This window comes from Ziziphus jujuba, chromosome 5 (genome assembly GCF_031755915.1).
Source record: "Ziziphus jujuba cultivar Dongzao chromosome 5, ASM3175591v1".
Lineage (NCBI taxonomy): Eukaryota > Viridiplantae > Streptophyta > Magnoliopsida > Rosales > Rhamnaceae > Ziziphus > Ziziphus jujuba.
Window position 1 is genome coordinate 27453156 of NC_083383.1, and position 7508 is coordinate 27460663.

A 7508-nucleotide genomic window follows, 5' to 3' on the forward strand; every position below is an offset into this window, starting at 1 on the left:
AGTAATTGAAACATCATAAACATAAATTCAAACATAAAACTAATAACAGGTATAAATAATATATATCCATACAATAGTATGAAACATTAGAAAAATCATTATCAGATACAAAAAACATATAATGTCTCATACTATATATCTAATACTGTCAAATGATGTTTTGTGTCCCAGAACACCATTAGACATGTCTTAAAGACATCGTGACAAAATTGTCATCTTATGATTATAGAGAGGATAACATAAAATTCATCCATCACCCTCTGGCATCATGACAACACATATGATAATTAAAAACCTATGTGCTGATAATGATAGAACAAAAAATACTGGTTATAACACCCTGTCCTGAAAAACATCGAAATTTTCTTCACGTTGACCAAGGTTGATTGGGTTTGACTATCGTTGACCGAGAGGGGTCAAATTTTGACTTTTTGTTTTGGTTGGAATTTTGTATTGACCAAGACATTGTTGCGAAGTACTTGTCATTCCAAGTTCGTAGACTAGTAGCATGTCGAAATCGGAGCTACAATTTGGAAGTTATGAGCAAAACAAGTTAAGGTTCGAATTGTCCGAGGGTGCCGAAATTGACTTTTTATTTTTGTAAAATTGAGTTTTGACTCATGCATGGTTGTGAAGTATTCATCGATACGAGTTCATAGATTAGTAGCACGTCTAATTTGGACATTGGTTGAAAAGTTATGAACCTGCAAATTTTTTTGAATACTTTTTGAAAATATGAACAGTGTGTACCACGTGTCAAAATCTGGTCACCCTCATGAGTGTACAGTGACACCCACGGGAGGCATTCTGATTGGGCAAATGGCTGTGTGGGGCGTGTGAGGAGTGAGGTGGAGGAGAAAGAAAGAGGAGGGAGAAAGATATGAGAGAGAGTCACCATCAGCCACCACAGATCCATCCTTTTCCGGCCACCCCTGATCTACACGCATCAAACCATCATGAAGCCAACCTAAAAAATGGCCAGCCAGCCAACCAAAAATCACAGCCAACCGACCGCCGATGCGCCCGGATCGAGATGACGTCCGTCGGCCTCGTCGATTCCTTTTCCGATCGATTTCTCCTAAATCAAACCTCGTTTGCCTTACTACCAGTTCCTTTGAGTCACCTATCTTCCGATCTACCTTCCCACCAAAAATCACAGCCAATGGCCATTGAATGCACCGCAGGTGGTGATGGTTTCTGATGACCACAGCGGCTCATCGGAAAACTTGATTCTAGCGAGTTTCCGATCACACCATCCACCTTTTCCCACTAATCCAAACCTCCTGAACCCAAATTCGAGATCAGTTTCCTCCAATTCATGGCGGTTTGTGAGATCCAAGGACCTAAAGACTGAAACCTTTCCGGCGAGATTCCGGCCACCTCGGGTCCGATCTCCGGAAGGGAAGGGTCAATCCTTAGTCCTCGTGTTGTAAGCTTTGTTTCGATATATTATTTGCGAATTTTGGTTAACGTTTGTATTAAATCCCCCAGGTAGCCGCGTATAATTTATCCGATTAAAATATTAATTTAATCGGTTTGTGTATTGTCAATGTTCTAGGAACATGTGTGAATTGTAGAATCGATCCTATGGAGGATCTTAGTTGAATTACATGCTCGAGGTGAGTGACCCACTTTTAAAATTATTTTGGGTTGGTAAATTGTATATATTTTGTGTTGATTATATATTTGAAAATTATATTTTATGTGTTAAATACTTACTAAATTTATATTTGGAATTTTGATGCTAAAATTGAATGGAATTAAATATTTGTGCATTATAAAATATTTTGGTTTTAAGGATTTTATGAATTTGGAATTTTGTCAATTATTATTAAATTTCATTGTTGGAATATTTCATAATTAAATATTTGAGAAATATATTTTATGTATTTGATATTAAGAGAATTTCTATCTAGAATTATATTGCCAATTTATGATAATTTTTAATATGTGTTTTGGTGCAAAAATATACTTGGGAATTCAAAGAAATTGTAGGTTTAAATTCTTTTAATCATTGTTGTTTAATTGAATTTATTATGCATAATCAAGGTGTTTTATTAAATTAATTGCACTTGAATTTTATATGAATTTTAACATTATTTTGACATAGTGGTTTTAAATATTTCAAGAAAAATATTGGTTTAAATCATGGTGCTTTCAAATATATATATATATATATATATATATGCACTTGAAATATTATCTGATTGATTTTATAGTGTTGGAAAAATTATATAATTATATCAATGGATTTTATGATGAGGATTTAAGAGAATGTGGATTTGAAAAATGGTATAATTCCCATGGTGAATTTTGGAAAACTTGGTATTTTAATAATAAATTTAGTAATTGATTTTAGACGCACTCATACAGTATTTGTGTTTTGTATTGTATATGTGGATAAGCACGTACGTTGTAATGTTTCCCGTGAGTTGCCATCGGACTGAGGGCAGGTAAGTTTGATATTGGCCATAGTCGCTTCCCTCCATGGCAGGGATGACCGTTTAAGCAGCGGTGCTGTTGGGATGCCAAAGTTACCTTATATAAGTTTCTCTCTTTAACCTCCCGCTAGACTGCACTTCGGATGCTGGGTATCATAGGGCATCACTTGTATATAGTGTGGTGCGTCAAGCATTTTTTTCAGATATAAATTTCAAATCCCAAAGTTTTAAAGCTGTATTTAAATTAAGTGTATTTAATTTGGTTTATCATCTATTTCCAATTAGTATTTTTCTAAAATGTGTTTATTCATATTTTACGTCAATTATTTTAAATCAATATTTCTAAAATGCATTTTACCTTGTTTTTTACTATTTAAATGGATTTGGTGTTTTCAAATAAATTCTTTTATGTTTTTATCATTTACTTCAAATAGATGATTAAATTGATTTAAGTATTTCCTTTATTAATTAAATGATTTATTTTACTTATTTTAAATTGATTGTTTAAATGTATTTTACCACGTTTTTATTATTTGTTTTAATTCAAAATTTTAACATGAATTTTATTTATATTTCATAATCTATTTCAAGTTGAAGTATAAAATTAATTAAAAGTTTTCTTTGATTATTCCATATATTTAACTAATAAATTTTATAATTTATATTTTGAGTTTTTTTTTTGTTTTTTTTTTGTTTTATACCAAATTCCTTCAATCCAAGTTTATTTATTATTTTATTTACTTTATCTAATGATATCTTATTCTAAATTTAATAATTAGATTTTTTTTAAATGTTTTCAATATATATATTGAGTTCTAAATTAATATTTGTATTTTATGTGCATTTTAAATTATTGCATTCCGTTTAATTTAATATTTCCTTGATGTTTTTAATGTAAATTTATTATGATTTTGCTTATTTTATTTATGACATTTTGTGTACAATTCAATAATTGTTATTAAAATTATTCTTGTTTCTTAGTATACATTCTAGATTTTTAATTTAATGTATTTTATTTATAATTTATTTAATTAATTATTCTTTGATTTTTGGGGTATAATTATTGGATTTTGTGAAAATCTTTTAAAAGGAAAACTTTTCCAACTGAGTGAACTGTGAGGGTTTTGAGAGAAAACAATATTTCAACGACTTATTATTTATTTGATTATTTATTATTAATTAATCAAGTTCATCTTATCGTTATATTATTATTATTATTATTATTATTATTATTACAACTATGTCATAGTTAGGGTTACTCACTGAGATGATTAGCATCTTATGTTTTTAAATTCCGTTCCCCTAGGCCCAAGTTAGTAGACATTGATCGTCCGGAGGCGAGCTCGATGTCTTTGTTTGTTGTTGAAGATCCAAAAGGCTTTTCTTTCTTTTCCTCTCTATCTTGTATCGTTTCTTTATCCTTGTTGTTGTGGTTATATTAATTTCATACTTAATTGTATTGTATAATGCTCTGTATGCTGATTGGACAAATATTTATTTAATTATGTATTGATCCTCTATCATTTATTTGGAGTGCTTCAACTTATGGATATAAATTGTAGCAAGGTGGGAGGAATAAGGTGGTGTATATAGAAGTGTGTTTCCTGTACAGGGAATTTTGTGGTAAGTCCATCCCTTATGGAAGATGCTACCGAATTTTCCCATCGAAGGGTCCAATATGGTTTTTCTGGGATCAGGGCTTGTCTAGAATTCTGGTGAGAAATCTTAGATGGGTCATGACAGTACAATTACATTTTCATAGATATATCATATAGTACTAGTGTCAAGACCTGTCCAAAATTCCGCTGTCATGACAGTACAATTACATTTTCATAGATATATCATATAGTACCAATGTTATGACCCGTCCAAAATTTCTCACTGGAATTTCTCACCGGAATTCTAGATAAGCCCTGATCCCACGGAAACACCATCGAACCTTCCAATGGAAAACTCGACAGTATCTCCCCTAAGGCTTGGATATGTCACAAAATTTTCTACACAAAAAACATACTTCTATATGCACCACCTTATTCCTCTCACCTTACTGCAATTTATTTCAACAACTTTACAGCACTTCAAATAAATAAATGGGGAATCGGTGCAATATTAAATAAATAAATGTAGCATACAAAGCATTTTAAAGTTACAACTAAGTATGAAATTTAATACAACGAAAGATAAAAAGAAAAATGACAAGTTAGGAAGGAAAAGAAAGAAGGTACTCCTCGGAAGACGGCAACGAACTAATAAGTCAAACTCACCCTATACGGTCAACGTCTACCAAACTTGAGCCTGGGGGAATGGATTTAAAAACGTGAGATGCTAATTATCTCAATAAGTGATCCAATCTACTATACAATAATAGTAATAATAATTATAATATAATATACTTGATTAATTAATAATAAATAATAATTAGTTGAAAATAATATTTGTCCTAAAAACCCTCACAATTCACTCAATTGGAAAGGTTCCTTTTTTAAAATATTTTCAAAAAACCCAATATTTGTATACCCCAAAATCAATGAAGTAAATAACAAATAAAGTGCAAATAATTTAAAATTTACAATATGCCCTTGAGAATAATTTAATAATAAATAATTGAATTTATAATAAAATATCATAAGATAAAATAAAATCATAAATAAACTTGTAGTAGAGAAATTTGGCATAAAACAAAATTAAATTCAATATATAATTTCTAAAATTTTGATTAACTAAATCAATGAAATAATAAATAATAAAAGGAATATTTTAATTAGTTAAAACCTCAATTTGCATAGGCAATAAAATACAATAAATTTCATGTTGAAAATCCCACATCGAAATAATAATGAAAACATGAATAAATGCATTTAAATAAGTAGAATAAATCAATTAAATAATAAAAGAAATATTTAAATCAATTTAAAACATCCATTTGAAATAAATAGTAAGAATATAATAGAATTTATTTTAAAACACCAAATCAATTTAAATAGTAAAACCATTGTAAAATGCATTTTTAAAACATCAATTGAAATAAATGATAAAAATAGCATTAAATACATTTCAATTTTAAATACTCTTTTAAAACAACATTTTAATTTTAAATATTCTTTTAAACATTGATATTTTGGAAATCGTATCGAGAAAACCACTTGATGCATCAAATTATATACCAGTGGTGCCTAATGGTACCCAGCATCCTAAGCATTGCTTGACGGGGAGGTTAAAGAGAGAAACTAACATACGGTCACTTGGCGTCCAATAGTGTCGCTGCTATCAATAGTCATCCCGACCATGGAGGGGGGCAGCTGATGCTCACTCTATATTAAATCCTGCCAGCCCTCGGTCCAATGCCAACCACAGAACGACCCTATAAACTTGCGTGCTAATCATAACTACATTTACAGTACAAAACACCAATACTGCATGGTGCATCTAAAAATTATAAAATCAATATTTCGTGTAAATACCACCGAATTTATTCTATCTATTTAAGCCTACAAATTTCACATTTCTTTTTAAATCATCATAAACCCATCACTTAAAATCCATGAATGGAAATCCATCAGTTTCACCATAGCTAAAGCAAATCCACAATTAATCAAATGCATAAATAAATTCTTTGAGCATAAAAATGTAGAAACAAATATTTCCTCAAATCCTTAAAATTCAATATAAATAAAATTGCATTAAAATCACATAAAAATCCACAAATGCATAAATTCATATAAATACCTTTTTATTAATCATAAATAATCTGCCATTAAATTCAACAATAATTTAATAAAAATTAAATTCATAATTTCTTAAAATCAAAAATATGATTTCTATGCACATATATTTATATCACCCCAAATTTTGCATCAAAATTTTCGAATATAAATTTTATAATTATGCAACACATAAAATATAATTTTCAATTAAGCGATTAACACAAAATATATATAATTTAGCACCCAAAAATAAATTTAAAGGTGGATCACTCACCTTAAGCACGCATATCAGTCAAGATCTTCAATGGGATTGGTCCATGGCTCACACATGCTCCTTCTGGAGATCAGAATTTTTGTGACTGGAATCTCGCCGGAAAAGTTTCGGACTTACGGCATGTTTAGATAATAATAAAGTTAATGGAAATTTGATTCATTTGGGAAAGTAATGACTTTCTTTTGATTGGGTATTTATTATGAGATAGAAAAGTATGGGCCCAGGGAATTAGATTCCAACCAATATAGGAAAATATGTGAAAAAGTTGTTCTCACTTATAGATGTGTTATTTTAAGAATTCCAGATAAAATAGTTTTGTAATTTTTTTAAAATACATATTTACCCTTAATTTATTATACAATATTAAATTTAATCACTTAAAAGTGCCTACTTTCCTATTACTCACCAAACATACCAAAAGAAAAATTAATTTTCAGGAAACTAAATCCTAGGAAGCTAAATCTTGGAAATTAATTTCCCTTTTAACTTTGACACTTCCCAAACAGGGTCTTAATGTTTTCAAATTTCATGATCCATTGGGATTTGCAAGAAAAGGACCTCAGATTTGGATTTCGAGAGATCAAATTAGTGGGGAAGGGTAGGTGGGATCACCGGGAACTTGTCGGAACAAGATTTCACAGCGAGCGGCCGTGCTCATCAGGAAAGGTCACCGTCGACGGTGCGTTTGGTGGCCAATGGCCATGATTTTTTATGGGAAGGTAGATTGAGGAACAGATGGATAAACAGGACCTACGGTGTTAAAAATAGGTGGTTGGTTTGGGAGAAATTGGCTAAAGAATGAAATGGCACCTTTGACGGAAAACACCTCGATCCAGGCACTTTGGTGACCAGTTGGCTGTGATTTTTGGGTGGCTGGTTGGAAATGATGGGAGGGTGGTGATGGTCCAGTGCGTGTCGATTCTCTTTCTCTCTACACTGTGCACACACGTAGATCAATACACATTAAACGTTATCCCAGAAAAACTTCGCAGGTCGGTAATTTTCTAACCAAATGTTCAAATTTAATGTGTCACTAGTTTATGAATTCGTATCGACGAGTACTTTACAAGCATACATTAGTCAAAGTGA